Here is a 19,836-nt window from a genome sequence, read left to right as displayed (position 1 = left end):
AAATTTATTAATTTCATCAAACCAACAATAACCCTGATTACCCATTCCCGTTATCCTCACTTTACGTCCCTAAGGATATTATCATTGGGATGGACACTACTGCTAAGGGGGTTCCTCAACAATAAATGTCCTAAAGGTAACCATGAGGGGGATGGAGTACACTGGTGAACACATCATTCACAACACCTACATGTTGCGAGCCTGCCAGCGTTCCACTGGACTGTCAAGAAGAGTCTGTGGTCGTCATCTATACTCCGCTAGATGTCTGGAAAAACAACAACATCGAGGCCTCTCATCATTTTAACACACATCAACTATTTCGTATACCCATGTTTTACCCAACATATTTGTAGATAAAATATATATATACAGTTTATAACTTGTATAAAACATTGTATTCAACAATCATCTCAAATAAACAATCAATATAATTACATATCACATATATTTTATAGAAAATACTTCATATCTAGGTGTAAGATGAAAGTGAGTATATTGTAAGATGAAAGTGACTATATACTCACTTGATTTGATGATAATCGGGCAGCATTTCGTTGCTTAAAATGGTCGTTTCTGATAAAACCGGGAGTTTTATTGAGAAACCGGGCTCTACGAGAGTTGGAGCTTCAAAACTGAAAAGATAAAGTTTTCCAGCTTTTCGGGCACTTCGGGACGTATTCCGGGCTTTAAAAATGATATCGGGGCTTCGGGGGAAGTCAAAATAGTCAAAATATAAGTTTAGGGGTGAAAAATGTCAACTTTCTAAAAGTAGTCGGGAAGGCTAGCAGCCCCCCTTTATATAGGGTGCGAGACCGAGGGCTTCGTGGCTGAGAATGCTCCATGTAGCACCTGCGAGGTTCAGACACAGAGGAAGGACGTGGCTGCGAAGGGACGAGGTGCGTGGCACCAGCGAGGCGAGACACGAAGGCGGGCTACGAGGCTCGTACGTGGCCCAGCGAGACTCAGACACGCGACGGCTACGAGGCGGCTTCTGATTGGCTGAGACTTCAGTCTGAGGGAATAGCGACACGCGTCGGATCTAGATTCGGCCACATCTTCGGTGACGCAGCAGCTTCATGCGAGGTGACGTGGCCGGTTACTGTTCATGCAAAAAATTTTGAATTTTGAGCCCCGAACTTCTAAAATCCATAACTTTCGCATACGAGCTCCGTTTTTGACGTTCTTTATATGCACACGTAGCTAAAATTAAGCTCTACAAATTTTGTTTAGACTTCGTCGACTAATTTTGAATGTAATTTTAATATTATTATTTTTAACAGACCGGGACAGGAAAATCCGTTAAAAATTCATACCTTCTTCATCCGACGTCCGTTTTCGTCAGTCTTTTTACCGTTGTACTACGATTGACGAGACCTTCGATTCTCATTTAGGTTGTGTCGGCTAAATATCGCTCGATCTTAAATTCGAGTATTTAGCTGTCTACTGCTAAGGTAAAACTTAGAAAAATCATAACTTCCTCATACGAAGTCATGTTTGGACATTCTTTTTATCAAAATTCTCGGTTTAACGAACACTATGACTTTCATTTAGATTGTTAAGGCTAAAAGGAACTTTATCGCAATATTCACTTTTTACGCTTCTCGGTGTCGTGCCGGTTCCATTGCGAAACTTTGACAGGTCATAACTTCTTCGTTATAACTCGGATTTCGGCGTTCTTTATATCTCCAAAATCCTTGTTTTGGCCACTACAACTTTCTAAAAAGATATCGGATTTTTCTAATATTTATTTTCAATGCTTATTTTCATTATTAATTAATTAAATCATAATAATTAAACAAATAAGCATATAATTCACATAATTCCTCTTTATTACTTCAAAATGAGTTACAAAGGTTGACCTAGACTATTACAACATTATTATTGCTTTTAGCCCAGAAACACGGGCGTTACAATTCCCTCCCACTTAGGATGATTCCATCCCCGGAATCACACATCAGCAAACAAATGCGGACTTATCATGTCACTCTCCGTTTCCCAGGTGATATTTGGCCCATTCGTATGTTTCCATTGCGCAAGCACTAAATCGACCATCTTATGTCGCAAATTTTTAGTCTTACGGTCAACGATTGTCTCTAGTTCTTCGATTAACCTCTTGCTTTCATCCAGTCTTAACTCAGATAATTGAATTATGTCGGGAACATCTCCCGTGAACTTCCTTAAATAACACACATGGAAAGTGTTATGAATACCATCTAGTTCTTCTGGTAGTTCTAGCTTGTAAGCTTGATTCCTAATCCTCTAAAGAACTTTAAATGGTCCAATAAACCTTGGACTCAACTTTCCTCTTTTACCAAATCTTATAAGTCCCTTCCACGGCGAGACTTTAAGCAAAACCGAATCACCAACTTCGAATGTTATCGGTTTTCTTTTCTTGTCAGCATAGCTCTTTTGACGATTTTGAGCTGCTAACATCTTTTCCCTAATCACTTTCAACTTTTCAGCAGTCTGATGGACTATCTCAGGTCCCATAAACTGCTTTTCTCCAGCTTCAAGCCAACAAGACGGCGTACGACACTTCTGTCCATACAAAGCGTGATAAGGTGCCATCTTTATGCTCGAGTGGAAACTATTGTTGTAGGAAAATTCTACTAAAGGTAAATGTTTATCCCAGTTACCTTGGAATTCCAGGGTACATGCTCTCAGCATATCTTCAAGTGTTTGTATTGTTCTTTCACTCTGACCATCAGTTTGTGGATGGTAAGTTGTACTTAAACATAATTTGGTACCCATTTTCTCTTGTAGACTTTTCCAAAATCGTGACATGAAACGACTATCACGATCTGATACAATTGTTAGTGGAACACTGTGAAGTCTCACAATTTCCTTCACGTAAGCATTCGCAAGCTTATCCATAGACCATTTTTCATTGGCTGCTATGAAGTGTGCACTCTTGGTGAAACGATCCACAACCACCCAAATCATGTCGTGACCACTCTTCGTTCTGGGTAGTTTAGTGACAAAATCCATGGTGATATCTTCCCATTTACCCATGGGTACAGGTAAAGGTTTTAAACTCCCATACAGTTCCTGATGTTGTGCCTTAACTCTTGCACATGTCACACACTCGGCCACATACTTAGCAACATCGAGCTTCATCGTTGGCCACCAATAATAGGGTTTTAAATCCCTATACATTTTCGTACTACCAGGATGAATCGAGTACATGGTCTTGTGAGCTTCTTCCATCAGAACATCTCTTACTCCTCCCGTCTTAGGTACTTAAATCCTATCTTGAAATACCTTCAACCCTTGGTTGTTTGTACCGAATACTAATGTTTTGCCCAAACGTTCTTCTTTTCGGTCATTCTTCTCTAAAGATTCTTCCTGAGCTTTCTTTATACTCTCCACAATTGTTGAGATAACCTCAATTTTCAACGCTCTTGGACTTTTCTTTTCAAGGTTGACTTTTCGACTGCGAGCATCAGCAACAACATTTGCTTTACCAGGGTGATAAATATCCTGACCTAAGATCGATCTTTGAAAAGTAGCTCAAACCCTATAACTGGTCGAACAGATCATCGATCCTTGGCAACGGGTACTTGTTCTTTATTGTTACTTTGTTCAGCTCTCTGTAATCAATACACATTCTCATGCTTCCATCCTTCTTCTTCACGAATAACACCGGAGCTCCCCAGGGTGATGAACTAGGTCGAATGAAACCGCTGCCCAACAACTCCTGAAGTTGCGTCATGAGCTCATTCATCTCTGTCGGTGCTAATCGGTAAGGCACCTATGCTATCCATGTTGTTCCTGGTAACAAGTCTATACGAAACTCCGCTTGCCTATCAGGTGGTAATCCAGGAAGATCTTCGGGAAAGACTTCTGGATAATCATACACAACCGGTATATTCTGTTCCTATTTCTTCTCCTTCTTAGCATCGATTACGAATGCCAAGTACAATCCACATCCTTTGGACAAACATTTCCTGGCTTTCATCAGGGAGATGATTCCAGAATTCACTTTGCGTTTGTCCCCGTACACCATAAATGATTCCCTTCCGGGTGGGTTTACCCTTACTATCTTCTTCTTGTAAAGAATCTGAGCATCGTTGGCGCTAAGCCAATCCATACCCAAAACGATGTCGAAAACGTTTAACTCTATGGGTAATAGCTCTTCGTGGAATTCGTTTCCATTTAGGTCAATGACGATGTTCCTAATACGATTACTAACATGTACGAATTTGCCACTGCCAACTTCTACAATCAGGGCATTATCAAGTTTTTCTACATGTAATCCTAATTTCCCACCAAATTTATGCGACACAAAGGAGTAGTTGGCTCCGGAATCAAATAGTATATTTGCAGGCAAACCATTTACAAGAAAGGTACCTGAAGCGACGTCTACTTCCTCCTTCGCAGCCTCGAGTGTCATCTGGAAGGCTCTCGCCTTCGGCTTTGGTGGTATGTTGGGTCTTCCTGTCTCCTTCTTCTTTGTGTAATCCTTTGAAATGTGCCCCTCCTCGTTGCACTCATAAGAGACCTTCTTAGTGAATGTGCATTCATTGGCATAGTGCCCAGGCTTTCCACATTTGAAACAAGTGACCCCTCCGTCACACTTCCCAGAGTGCTTCTTCTTACACTTGTCACACCACTTCGCTTCTGATCCTCCTCCTCTCGAACCAAACTTCAAAAATCTACTCTTCTTGTTGTACTTCGAGGATCCAACGAACTTCCGTTTCTCACCAACCTCAGCCCTTTCTAGACCTATTTCCTTTTGTTGGGTCTCCACATTTTTAGCTGCTTGAACGGCTAATTTCAGAGTGGTTGCCATCTTGACTGTTGGGCTAAAGTCAGCCGGCAGTCCGTTTGCAAACTTCTCAATTTTGGAAATTTCAGTTGGCACTAGGTATGGAAACAACTTCATGTTTTCCGTGAATGCAACAGCATAGTCATCGATGCTCATTTTCCCCTTTTTCAAATTTTGGAACTCATTGTTCAGATCAATTAGATCTATCTCTGAACAGTATTGCGCCTTCAGTTGTTCCAAGAACTCATCCCACGACATTTTCAGAGCTTCTCCTCGCGGCATTGTATCTGCCAATAGCTTCCACCAGCTCAAGACTCCAGTTTTCAATTGTCTCACAGCGAAGATAGTCTTCTGCTTCTCGCTACAGTCGCAGCTTTCAAACACCATTTCCATCTCGGAGATCCAGTCCATGATCTCAACAGGCTTTGGGCTTCCTGAGAGACTTGGCGGTTTCGCACCCAGGAAATTTTTGTACATCCATCCATCCTTGTGTTTCTCCCTTCTAGGCCATCCCTTTGCTCACCTTGAGTCCCTATTTGACTCACTTGGCGGCTGTAGTTCCCTTCCTCAGATTGCTCGGCAACTGGCTCCATCGGTTCAACATGTATAGTAGATTTGTCCCTATTTTCATGGAGAATCCATCTCATTTCTTCCCTTTGTTCAGCTAGCATAGCCTGAATTATGGCTTGAACTCCAGCCATGGTGATTGGCTCAGGTGCAACTTCTTCAACAACAGGTATTTACTGAACCACTGGGGGTTGGTTCTTATCCCCATTTGCATTTACGTTTCTGCTACAGGTCCTTGTCATCTTGATCTATACACCGAATAAGGTGAATTTAGATCTTTATTCACTATAGACTCCGAAACGTTTACATGCTAGTTCTAATATCGTAATCATACGCTTAGAATCCTACACACATAAGGTTTTCCAGATCCGGTCGACAACAGACCATAGATCCGAACAAAAATACCATGTATAGCAAACACATAACATTTAGCACATAAAAGCATTTTAGGCATCTTTCCTAAAATATACTAGTGCTCACACCTCACAATCATCGCTTAGCATTCTAAGTTTAAGTCTAGAAATCCTATAATTCGTAGTTCGCTTAAACTAATGCTCTGATACCAACTGTGACATCCCCAATTTCACGGCCAGAAAAGACCGGTTTTGTTTATACTTTATTTCAAAATCAGAGTAACCTTGTAATAAAAGAATTGCGGAATTTGTCCCAAAATAATAATATGATAAAGATTTATCAAAAGCATTTCCTTAGAAATGTATTTCATTAAAAGACTTGGGATGTCATGTTCGATACAGTACATAAGTATAAACAATACAATATAAACCTTACTACATTATTTCATATTTATAGGCCTATATCCGTAATCCCTCATCCCAACACATCACAACTATGCTCGAGCGCCGCTACCTGTAATACATAAAACTAAGTGGGTCAGGCTTGGGAGCCTGGTGATCATATAGGTTTTTCAACCCACAAATAATAAATTTATTAATTTCATCGATCAACAATAAATTTATTAATTTCATCAAACCAACAATAACTCTGATTACCCATTCCCGTTATCCTCACTTTACGTCCCAAAACACCTATACAAGGGACCAAGTCTAAGGATTTTATCATCGGGATGGACACTACTGCTAATGGGGTTCCTCAACAATAAATGTCCTAAAGGTAACCATGAGGGGGATGGAGTACACCGATGAACACATCATTCACAACACCTACAGGTTGCGAGTCTGCCAGCGTTCCACTGGACTATCTAGAAGAGTCCGTGGTCGTCATCTATACTCCGCTAGATGACTGGAACAACAACAACATCGAGGTCTCTCATCATTTTAACACACATCAACTATTTCGTCTACCCATGTTTTACCCAACATATTTGTAGATAAAATACATATACAGTTTATAACTTGTATAAAATATTGTATTCAAGAATCATCTCAAATAAACAATCAATATAATTACACATAACATGTATTTTATAGAAAATACTTCATATCTATGTGTAAGATGAAAGTGACTATATACTCACTTGATTTGATGATAATCGGGCAGCAATTCGTTCCTTAAAATGATCGTTTCTGATAAAACTGGGCTCAGCGAGAGTTGGAGCTTCAAAACTGAAAAGATAAAATTTTCCAGCTTTTCGGGCACTTCGGGACGTATTCCGGGCTTTAAAAATGATACTGGGGCTTCGGGGGAAGTCAAAATAGTCAAAATATAAGTTTAGGGGTAAAAAATATCAACTTTCTAAAAGTAGTCGGGAAGGCTCGCAACCCCCATTTATATAGGGTGCAAGACCAAGGGCTTTGTGGCTGAGAATGCTCCACGTAGCATCTGCGAGGTTCGGACACGGAGGAAGGACGTAGTTGCGAAGGGACGAGGCGCGTGGCAACAGCGAGGCGAGACACGGAGGCGGGCTATGAGGCTCAGATGTGGCCCTGCGAGAATCGGACACACGACGGCTACGAGGCGGCTTCTGATTGGCCGAGACTTCGGTCCGAGGGAATAGCGACACGCTTCGGATCCGGATTCAGCCACATCTTCGGTGACGCAGCAGCTTCGTGCGAGGTGACGTGGCCGGTTACCGTTCATGTGAAATTTTTCAAATTTTGAGCCCCGAACTTCTAAAATCCATAACTTTCGCATACGAGCTCCGTTTTTGACGTTCTTTTTTATGCACGCGTAGCTAAAATTATGATCTACAACTTTTGTTTAGACTTCTTTGGCTATTTTTTATTTTAATTTTAATATTATTATTTTTAAGAGAACTGGACAGGAAAATCTGTTAAAAATTCATAACTTCTTCATCCGACGTCCATTTTCGTCAGTCTTTTTACCGTTGTACTACGATTGACGAGACCTTCGATTCTCATTTAGGTTGTGTCAGCTAAATATCGCTCGATCTTAAATTCGAGTATTTAATTGTCTACTACTAAGCTAAAACTTAGAAAAATCATAATTTCCTCATACGAAGTCAGATTTGGACGTTCTTTTTATCAAAATTCTCGGTTTAACGAATACTATGACTTTTGTTTAGATTGTTAAGGCTAAAAAGCACTTTATCGCAATATTCACTTTTTACACTTCTCGGTGTCGTGTCGGTTCCGTTGCAAAACTTCCACAGGTCATAACGTCTTCGTTATAACTCGGATTTCGGCGTTCTTTATATCTCCGAAATCTTTGTTTCGGCCACTACAACTTTCTTAAAAGATATCGGCTTTTTCTAATATTTATTTTCAATGCTTATTTTCATTATTAATTAATTAAATCATAATAATTAAGCAAATAAGCATATAATTCACATAATTCCTCTTTATTACTTCAAAATGAGTTACAAAGGTTGACCTAGACTATTACAACATTATTAATGCTTTTAGCCCAGAAACACGGGCATTACATTTTCCATGCAGAAAAGAAATGAAAAAGAAAATGAAATGAAAACTAATGCAATATGTACAAAACTACATGCAACCTACATGCAACGGGATAATGCATGGATGGATGCCCCTCCCCAAGCTTCAAATAAGAATTGTCCTCGATGCTTGGAGAGAGGCGTAGCCGTCCTATTGAGGATCGGGCGGAGGATATGGAGGTAACTGTGAAGTGTAATCTGTAGGATAATAGGAGGCCATTGGGGTTGGGATGCTGATGGTTGTTGCGGCTGTGTGGGGAGCACAAGAACTCTATGGATATCACTCACAAGATGGTGAATGTTTCGGTTGTGCTGCTCTTGAGCGGCCCATCTTTGATCCTGTTCAGCCCACCGCAACTCTTGTTGGGCCCAATGCTCTTCTTGCAAGTTACGGTAGTCCTGAAAATCAGAAGTGATTTCAGCGACACCCATATAAATTTCCCCGACTTCCTGTTGTAGATTGGTGTAACGATGATTAAAACGTGCAAACTCGCCTATATAAAGATTGTGTTCAGAAAAAGGAATAGGGCGAGATGAGCTAGAGGCACCAGCAGTAGGAGCAGGAGGAGGAGATGGTGGAGGACTATGGTCTACTGTAACACCTAAGTTGGATCTGAGTTTCCAAGTGGTTGATGGAATGTCATTGGCTAAATTGAGTATCTTCTTGTTTCTGCTGTCTATGTGTAGATACTCTTTCCCATCTACTGTCCAATGAATATCCCTAGTGGGAAGGCGGTGGAAGAGATGCATTGTTTCCATAACATCAATTGATAGACGAGTACGGCCCATGACTATGTTTGTTGGGTTATTGGGTAGATGGAGGCCAAGATGCTCTGCAATAATTAAAACCATGCCTCCACAATGTAGCTGTCCACCGTTGCTCGTAGCACTTCTGAGCATTTTTTGAATAACCCAACAACCAAAATGAGGGACTTCTACGTGCTTGTTAATCATACACCACAAGACTTCTAGCTCTTTCTTATTAGCCTTGCTAATCTCTTCTTGAGGGAATAAGAGAGAATCAATGATCCGGTGAGCGACTTTCAAGACCGGATGGATAATGCTAGAAGCTTTGGCAGTGCCTGATTGATACTCATACTCACAAGAGATGCTTCTCCAAAAATTTGCACATTCTTGCTCAAAAACAACATTTTTTCTACCCTTGGTTGTGTATATATCCCTTCTTGCTTTAGGAGCACCAATCATATCGCAAAGGATATCAGCATGAAATTGATGGGTTTGATTGAGCAAACGGAAAGTTAGGAGATGGGTTTGATAGTCAAAGGTAATGGAAGAAAAAAGTTCTAACATTGGTGTTTGGTAAGTAACTGCATGAAGATTCAAAAGACCCTCCCATCCTATGTTTTTAAAGAGCTAGTGAACACCCTTGTATATGTGTAAATCTTTGAGGGCTTGGATGTCCACAAATTTTTGAGCACCCATTGTTCTTGTAACAAGATTTGCATACAAGATTTCCTATCGATTGGTCTCAAAAATAAGACCAAATTCATAGGAGTTGTCTATGGCATGTGGGTCTTGTTCATCATGTGAAGTTCCAACTCTATGTCTTTTACCTTGGGAAGCCATAACCCAAATGAATCAACAAAATATTGCACACAACTTATGACAATTGAAGCAGAAGAACTAACAAGATTCACCAAACTCACCCAAAAAAAGAATATCGTTCTATCTAAATGCACAAAGTAAGAGTTTGGAACAATTGTACCAATTTGTGCTTGATAATGGTGGTAAGATGATATCCAATGCTTCCCCAAGTTATCCCCAAGCTTATCCTACAAGAAATTTCAAGCATTAGGTCGAGATTTGAAGTTCAAAAATTCTAGGGTTTTGCTCAAAAACCCCAAAATCAGCCATGGGAGAATGAAATAGAGGTGGAAGATAAAGAAGATGAAGAAAAGAGAAGAATTTCATACCTTGGAGCTTGATTTTTGATGCAAAATTGAGGAAGATTGAGTATTTGGAAGGGTTTTTTCGAAGGGGCAGTAGGGAGAGAAGGAATCGCAGGTATTGAGAGAAGAATGAGTTAAAAAAATCGAGTTTTAGCCTTAAAATCGACCAGATCTGTGTTTTACGTTTACACGGCCCGTGTAAACTAAAAGGGGGATTTACACGGCCGTGTAAATGCTGTGAATCACATACTGCGTTTTGGTCGTTTACACAGCCCGTGTAAATGAAAGGCATAAGTTTACACGGCCGTGTAAACCTCTGAGAAGGCAAAAAAAATTTGATTTTTTTACTTTTTCAAATTGCAACCCGCTAAACCACTACTGCCCGAAAAATGGTTTTTAACCCTCTTTTAGCATGAAGAACAACTTGGAAGTTTGAAAACAAAGAAAATACAATGAAAATATACGAAATGAAAAAAATACCTCTGGGTTGCCTCCCGGTTAGCCGCCCCTTTTTAATATCGTTGGCTCGACTTGGACCCCAACTATTTATCAATCTTCATAATTCGGATCCATTACTTCCTCCACTTCTTCATTCTTGACTTGAAATCCTTCGTAATAAGGCTTAAAACGGTGACCATCTACCTTAAAAATCTTCCCGGTTTTCTCACTTGTGATTTCTATTGCACCATGCTAAAAAACATTAGTGACAACAAATGGTCCCACCCAACGGGACCTTAATTTACCAAGAATCAATTTAAAACGTGAATGGTAAAGTAGTACCTTTTGACCTTTGTGAAATACCTTGCGTGTAATCATCTTGTCATGGAATGCTTTGGTCTTTTCCTTATAAAGAACCTCATTCTCATACGCTTCATTGCGGATTTCTTCTAATTATTGTATGTCCAGCTTCCTCTTCTTTCCTGATTCACTTAAATCCATGTTGAACTGCTTGATCGCCCAATAGGCCCTATGTACCAACTCAATGGGTAATCGACACAGCTTACCAAAAACAATACAGTATGGAGACATTCCAATTGTAGTTTTGTATGCAGTGCGGTATGCCCACAAAGCATCATCAAGGCGTGTACTCTAATCTTTCCTTGTTGTATTCACGGTCTTCTCCAAAATTCCCTTTATTTGTCGATTGCTCACCTCAGCTTGTCCATTTGTTTGTGGGTGGTATACTGTGGAAACTTTATGAGTGACACCATATTTCTTCAAAACACTCCCGAGTATACGATTGCAAAAATGTGTACCACGATCACTGATCAAGGCTTTTGGAACACCAAATCTGGAAAAAATGTTTGCCTTCAAGAAATCTATCACAACTTTTGAATCGTTAGTACGGGTAGTGATGTGCGTAAACTCACTTAGTTTTAATCCTACTTTTAGTTGTAAAATAAACACACAAAGGCAGTGTACCTATCAATTGTGGAATAGTTTAAGCAAGTAGGGTATCGGACACAGGGAACGGCAAATTAAAAATAAAAACTAATTCTATCTAAATTAATTAATAAGTAGAGGGTTTTCTCTAGTTTTACAAGACTAGAAACTTACTAACTATTACTTAATCTAAAAACTAGAAAAACAAAGAATTAACTAGATTCAATAATACGAAGGAACTTCTGTTTAATTCAACTCAATTGATCCTATGGTTGATTTCAAGGTAATAGTGCAATGGATTAATTCTTTTGTTGGTTACTAATTCAAGTGATTAGGTTCGCGTTCACTACACTAATCCTTAGCAAATAAAATAACTTAAACAATGATCAGTTGTCTAATTCAATTTAGTTCACTAGATTAATTGTTCGGATTACTTTAAACTCACAATAGTTAATCAATTTGGTTTTAATTAACTTCTTGTTGATGGTCATCACACAAGCTTGCACATAAATTTACTTAATTTTCTTATTAATCCTAGTTTCATGTTCATTAGTCCTAGACATATAACAAAGTGGTCACAAGATATATGAGGTTGATAATCAAACGATGTTCATGCTTTTTAATTACCTTCCTATTAACAAAAAATTAATTATCATTCACACACAAGGTTCTTTAGCAAGCTAAAATAACAAATAAATCACCAACATTGAATTAATCCTACCAATAATCAAACCATAGTCTCAATTTTGTATCCCCAAACAGAAGTTTAAGAGTTTTAGCTCATGATTGAAGTAAATAACAGCACAAAAACGAATTCTAATTGTCTAACCATAGTGGAAAACAAAAGATTAAGTATAATGATGGAATTTGCCTCAAATCTCCTTCAAGATTGAATTGTAGCTTCTATGTTCGTCTTCTAGGGTTTCTCTGGCTTCTGAATCGCAGCTAATTACTCCAGAATTATCCAAGAAGTGTTTTTCCTCGATTTGAGAAGTTATCTATATATTTGCGTATCGACTCGTCGAGTTAGGTGGCGACTCGTCGAGTCCGTCTCACAATATCCGTATACGATAAGCATCTGGGTTCCCGAGTCATTATCCTCACTTGGACTCGCCAAGTAGTCGATCTTACTCGCCGAGTAGGTGCTATTTTTGGTGTTTTTCTTCTTTATCCAATTCCCGAGCTCATAACCGCTTCTCCTGCTTCCTTTTGCTTCCGAGCTTCATTTTTGGACTGAAAATACAATTCAAACACTTTTAAGTACCTTTTGTCCATGAAATGCAATAATTTAGCTAATAAATGAATAAAAATCTATACTTAATACAAACTAAATATGCACATATCAAAATACCCCACACTTGACTTTTGCTTGTCCCCAAGCAAAACTGAATTTTAAGACATTAGAATTATGTATGACAACTCCAATCTAACCCAGCCATTATGCCAAGACCGCAACACATGCATTTGTGTCTAAAATTTTTCCTAAAGACCCCTTATACTCCAAATACTCACAATCCTCATAAACATTCGCCCACTCACCCCGAACTATGCTCATTTTATGCAACCCTCCGAATCCATCCTCACAAAACCTCTTACCCTCAAGGTATTTTTAATTGAGCAACCCAAGCATACATAATCTAGAATTACAACTTTTCGATACCACTATGGAGCTCTTTTTAATTCTTCACTTCCTTGATAATTTGATCTTTGATCTCTTTGAAGTCACCACCTTGTATTGATTGAGTTTTGGTATCTTCAACTTTTTGGATTTCTTGGAATTTTGATCTTTAGATCTTCACTTCATTTGCTCCAAAATTCTTACAACTTTTCTAGTAATTCTCTCTTTTTTTACATGTATTCCTCACTTTTTTCAATCAAATCCCTACATGCTTAAGCAGGGGAGCTCAATCTCAACCTTTATTGGCTAACGATAAAAAATTTCCTGGATACATTTCAGGTTTAGGCTGCTAAACGTATTGCATCCCTCAGACTGAGCAAGGTCGTGTTTTTGTCTCATGATTTCACTAGAATAAGGAAGCCACAAATGCACTAGAACGTATATAGGCTCAACTAAACATTTGGGTTTTCATGCAATTATCAACATAATTCTAACATGGAATCCTAATTTTCTTTACCAAAATTTTCTAAATTAAATCCCTAAGTCATATTTTTGGTATGCAACAATTTTTTTTAAAACTAGCCTAAATTAAGATTCTAAATTTTCTAATATGTGACTAACCCCTTACCCCACACTTATTTTATGCAATGCCCTTATTGCATATTATGCAAAAAAAATGCAAATATAGAGAGAATTGGAACAAACTCCCCTGGGGTAGCAGTCGATAGGTTGACACTCTTCTTTCAAGCTCCAACTTCAATTGACTTTAGCCATGAAAACAACGCGTCCATGACTTGGGCATCAAAATCTCATGTGGCAGCTCCAGATATGCAGGTAAAACAGTGTGTAAACTCTTCAAGAATCCATATGGAAGAATAAGTGATCAAGTGATAGACTTAGCAGCATCAAATCAGCAGTCCTTTAGTATAAAAATGATCGACTCGTCGAGTCATGGATGGGACTCGTCGAGTACCAGCGCGGCCATCTCAGAATGTGCGGAAATACAAGGCGACTCATCGAGTCAGTTAACTGCACTCGACGAGCAGGCCACTGGACGAAAAAAAAAACATTGATTTTGCAATTGTGTCAGCCTCTAATAACTCTTCTAAACTCCTCTCACTTCTAGACTCAATTGCTCATATCCCTAGGGACCGGACTCGACACTTTGACTTTAACGCTTCACTTCCTTGACTCTCTTTCACTCGTTATAACACCCGTTCTCTATAACTTTAAAACCCTTCCTATGCAAGCATTCCTAATCCAATCCTGAAAAATGACTAATGCAAACAATCATTAAACAAAATAAATAAAGTCTTAACAACTTCATACACACCAAATAAAAATAGAAAATGAAAATTGTTTGATTAAAAACACAAATAAATTAATCTTCCTCATCATCATCATCTGCGGCTGCTCCACTCCCACCAGCACCACTTCTTCTTGCACTAATCACCTCATCCCATGATGGAATAAATGGATAATTGCCACCATCAATATGTGGGATGTTGAAGTGGTCGAATAATTGGATGTGGGATTGATTAGTGAAGTTGATCCGACGCGCCATTTGATCCTGTAGCCGCCTCATCTCCACATTGTACCAATCCATTGGTACTTCTTCATTTTCAACCGGAATCACCGGCGGCTCTTCCTCCACATCCCGTTCCCGTTTTGATCGAACCCTACTTTCGGGTGCTTCGGGACCAACAACGGGGTCATCATGCGGGATAGCATAATGACCACCACCATAGTCTTCAATGATTCTTGCTCTCCGGAAAAGAATTGGATTAAATGGAGGTGTAGGAATCATCGTCATAAAATTCCATGCACCACGGTTCATCAACCCAAATGAGTTGCCTAACCGGGTGACAAACATACCACCATTAATGCGAGAAGTTTTGCGATCCATGACCGCACCCTCCGAGAGATATGAAGCCAAACACCAAGGAATGTTACAGAAAATACCGGGTGTAATAATGCTCCATAGATAGAAGACATCAAGGTTAGAAACCTTGTCATCATCCTTTCTTTGATTAATGGTGGATGAAATGAGACGATGTATAAGGCGGTGGGTAGGTGATCTAATGCTCCCTTCTTGTGCCGACTTTGGAATATAAACCTTGTTTCCAATTGTGTTCCACCAACCCGTGCTAGTTACTCCGTCGGGAAATACCATGTGGGTTTGCTCCAAGAAGGCCCGAAAGATAGCCGTGGAGACCAAGGGTTGGTCATAAATCCCCAATCGACAAGCAAGGTCGATCACCGAACAGTGATGAAATTCATCCCCGAGGCAAAAACTAAAACTTTCTGGGTGATAAAAATCCATTCCCCCGTGAAAGACACCGTGGAGAAAAACTCTAAGCATAGTTCCAAGTACACCGGCTCTTGAATCCGAAAGACTCGGCTCCACCCATCACAAATCATTGTCTCACCTCCATGGGTAAACTTCTTCAAAAGATAAGGAGCTAACTCCTCTTCATACCGAACACTTTGTAATCACTCCCAATCTATCTTGTTAGGCACGTACACTTCTTTTTTTCGTATGTTAGCCAGCTTCTTCTTCCACTTCCGCATTGTTGAAGCGGACTCGATTCGTGGGAAGTTTAACCAAGGAAAATCTTCTTGGTTTGCACTTGAACTCTGCCTCCTGCTAAACATACTTCTGTAAAACAAAGATACAAAAAACCATAACATAGATCATAATTAAAAAACAGTCATGCACAGGTTTCCACGACTCGACTCATCGAGTCAATGTATGACTCGGCGAGTCGCATGAACTGCACAAGTCAGTCGGCGAGTTTACTGAAATTGGGCCATGAAACCTGCAAATCTTTTCAAGGGTTTTGTCTAGGCTCATGTATATAAAGTATTTGGCACGAATAAGCAGGCAAAACATCATAATCCATGAAAAATCAAAACCCTAGAATTTACTATTTTTCCAAAATCGGGTTTTTCTTGCAATGTCCATCATAGATGCTCTTAAAATCATACTTTTAACAGAAAAGAAGAAGAAATTTATTACCTTTCTTTGATGAAACTTGAAAATTGTTGAAGATCAATGGAGAGGAAGATGAAAGCTTGAGAGAGAAGGGAGTAAGAGGCGCACGGCGAGTGTGTGGTGTGGTTTCAAAAAAAAACAAATATGTTAGGGTTAACCAGTTGTAAAAATAAGTGTTATTATTTTTTTTTCTGTAAATAATACCGACTCGTCGAGTCGGGGTCAGACTCGGCGAGTCTGGTCGCGATGCATGTTTTTTTCTGAAATCTATACGGACTCGTCGAGTCATGGTTAGACTCGGCGAGTCTCTTGCAAAAATCCAAAATTTTTAACACTTTTTGTAATTTCTTTAGAAAAGAAAAAAATTTCACCCCACACTTAGTCCATACGCACTCTCAAACAGACATATCCGATGAATTTGAAGATTAAAATTCTAAAAACGAAAGAAAAAAATGCAAACAAAAGAAAAGGTAAAAGAAAGCAAACTCTAAATAGCGGGTTGCCTCCCGCCAAGCGCTTCTTTTTTAAGGAGTCGTTAGCTGGACTCCTTCCCGTCTACGTCTCGTCATCTTCTAGCAACGGGAATTCACACCTTATCTTTTGTGGTTTGTACTTTATCTTGTAAGTGTGAACCTTCTTTTTATAAGCCTTTTTTAATTCCTTTCTCTTCTTTATTACAACATCATTCTCGGCTGCTAGGGCTTCTTTTCTCCTCTTTTTCTTCTTCACCCCATTCTTTTTCTCCATCTCTTTCACCTCCTTTTTAGTAAACTTAACTACTTCATATTCCGTGAAAGTTCGTGCTCTAGGTTTGGTATTGAATGGTTGATTAGCCTCCACTCTCCTATTCATTGCCTTGTCTTCTTTTTCTACGTTTAACCTATCTACAAGCGGAATTGCATCAAGGATTGCTATATGGGCATGTTGGACCTTTGTATCCGTCTCATCTTCTGCTGTTTGTTCTTCTAAAGAATCATGAAAAATATCATCGCCCTGAATATGTAAAGAATCAGCAACAAGCAGATTGAAGTTGTCCGATTGGTTGTCAAATTCGACTGGACTCGTCGAGTCCAATTGAGTGACTCGGCGAGTCGGGTCGTATTCCATCTTTTCTTTAGTGTTTTCTAAATCGGCTCCTTCCAGTAGCTTCTCTAACTCCTCCAAGTCCTTTTGAACATCTCCATCCTCTCCAGAATGTTGCATAAGCTTGCTTGGGTCTTCTTTTTGCAAAAGTTCAAGTTCTTTTTGTAGTATCTCATCATCTAAATCGATAAATGAGATCTCATCTCTCCCTTTCACTTCTTGCTTGACTTCTGGTATAGCTTTGAATACCGCTGACTCGTCTCCTACCCTTAACGTAAGTGTAGACTCACATACATCAATTAAAGCACACGTGGTGTTAAAAAATGATCTCCCCAAAATAATTGGAACTTCGGGGTCTTCTTCCATATCTAGCACTACAAAGTCTACTGGGAAGATGAACTTGTCAACTTTAATGAGAAGATCCTCGCAAACTCCTCTTGGATGAATTGTCGTCTTGTCAGCCAAATAGATCTTCATGTTTACCGGTCTTGGCTCTGGTATGTTTAGTTTCTTGAAGAAAGAAAGAGGCAGCAGGTTGATGCTTGCACCGGAATCGGTCAATGCTTGAGTGACAAATGTGTTTCCAAATTGACATGGAATTTTGATACTTTCCGGATCGCCCTTATTTTCGGGTAACTCACTCAGCATTATTTCTGCGACTTCAGCCAAGTCTTTCCTAGCAGCAAAGAGACCTTTTAGTAAGTTGAAGTACTTGGGTGTTGTAAGCATCATCTCTACAAATGGCACATTGACTTGGAGGTCTTTAACATGCTTCATAAAGGATTTATAAGCTTCCACTTTTTCCACAGGCATGACTTTGATTGGGAATGGCAGAGGGGGATTGTATGGCTTTGAGTGAATGGGAGTTCTGTCTTGTACGCATGGACTCGTCGATTCCATTTGAGGGACTCGGCGAGTCGGGTCGGGTTTAGCTGGAATCGAATTTTCTGTCTTCTCTGTCTTGCTATTAGGGACCCTTTGTGCCTCTGTGAAATTTTTCTCACAGCTGGAAGTTATCATACTCACATTTTCCATTCTTGGATTATTCTCGGTGTTACTCGGAAGTTAGCTCGGTCTTCTTTCATTCACTTGATGTGCAAGCTGTCCCAGCTGTTTCTCAATGTTGAGAATGGATGCCTGCTGATTCCTCAACATATTTCTGGTCTCTTGCATTGCTACATCGTGATCATTGTGTCTTTTTTCGGACGCGGTTATGAATCTAGTGAGCATTTCTTCTAAATTCGCCTTCTTTTCCATCACCGCTTCTTCCTTTTGATAGAATCCCCTCTCCTTCTTCTTGTATTTCTCCTCCTTATCCTTTTTATATTCTTCGTATGGGAGCCATTCCTTCTTCGGTTTCCTCCAATCTTCGTCGTATCTATCGCCACTATAGTAAAACACTTGAGCCTTTTTATTTCCATTTTCGTCTCGATCACAATCCTTGGTGAGGTGGGGGCCGCTACAATTTTCACATCCAACTCGAATAGCATGGATTGTTTGATCCATTTTTGTCATCCTTCTATCTAGACTATCGAGCTTAGCTATTACCTCTGCCATGCTATCATTCACCGAGTTCACTACTCCCCAACTTACTTCATTTCTCGGATTGTGGTATTCTCTAGAATGCTTAGAGAATTCTTCAATTAACTCCTTGATTTCTGGAGGCGGCTTTCTGGTAAGCGGGCCTTGTGAATCGAGCAGTTGCCTTGTGGTGACATTGACTCCATCATAAAAAATGGAGACCTCTTGTTGGCTATTAAGGTCATGATGTGGGCAATTCCTAAGCAAACCTTTGTATCTTTCCCATGCTTCATAAAGAGATTCATCGGGTTGTTGCTCGAAGTTGGCGATGGCTTTCCTCAACTTAGCTATCTTGGAAGGCGGGCAAAAATGGTCTACGAATTCCTCTTTCATCTTGGCCCATGTTGTGACCGATCCGGGAGGAAGTGACTTGAGCCAATCCTTCGCAGCACCTTTAAACGTGATTGGGAGCATGCGAAGTAGTTGGGTCTCGCGAGGCACATTTGGTACATTGAAGTAGTCATCCACATCATTTACTTCATCCAAGTGCTTGTAGACGTCTTCGTGATCTTTCCCGTAAAAAGGAATCTCCTTGAGTTGAGCGAGAATATGGCCCTTTAGCTTGAAAGTAACGGTTGCGGGAATTGCGGGTTGCACAAGTCCCGGGCCGGTGTCATCACGCATCCTTCCATTCCCCCATGGGGATTTCATCAATATTAGCCATAGCGGTAGCTAAATCGTCTTCAAACTCGGATGTGTGCTCGTATGTGGGTTCGTCTTCTTCCTCGGTCTCGTACTCGGTGTCTTTTTGAATTGGGTCTTCGATTGTCAACGAGGCACTGGATGCTCCTGATTTGTTGCTCCTTTTCTTGCTGAAAACGGACTTGAGGTTTTTGAGTGGTGAGTTCTTTGAAGAAGCGGATTCTCCAACGGTTTTGCTTGTGCTTCTTCTTAGTGCGGTTTCCGGATCTTCAAGAGGGGGAACCAGAGGTGTATCAGATCCTCGGGTCATGAAACAACTGCAAACAAAACAGAAAACGCGTAAAAAGAACAAAAAAAATATAATAAAATTAAAGTTGATTTAGCGTCGTACTCGCCGAGTCTGCGCGAATG

General features: G+C 39.9%; 1 non-coding gene across 1 annotated transcript; it reads left to right on the top strand.

Annotated features, from left to right (window-relative positions):
- Positions 1 to 18,961: 18,961 nt before the first annotated feature.
- LOC145019052 (small nucleolar RNA R71) lies at positions 18,962 to 19,068 on the top strand. The gene has a single exon (XR_013667372.1). It is a non-coding gene; the product is annotated as a small nucleolar RNA R71 (small nucleolar RNA).
- Positions 19,069 to 19,836: the final 768 nt, after the last annotated feature.

This window comes from Lactuca saligna, chromosome 9 (assembly GCF_052625555.1).
Source record: "Lactuca saligna cultivar CGN05327 chromosome 9, ASM5262555v1, whole genome shotgun sequence".
Taxonomy (NCBI): Eukaryota; Viridiplantae; Streptophyta; class Magnoliopsida; order Asterales; family Asteraceae; genus Lactuca; species Lactuca saligna.
Note: the sequence above shows the minus strand (reverse complement) of the source record. Positions and strands in the feature narration are given on the sequence as shown.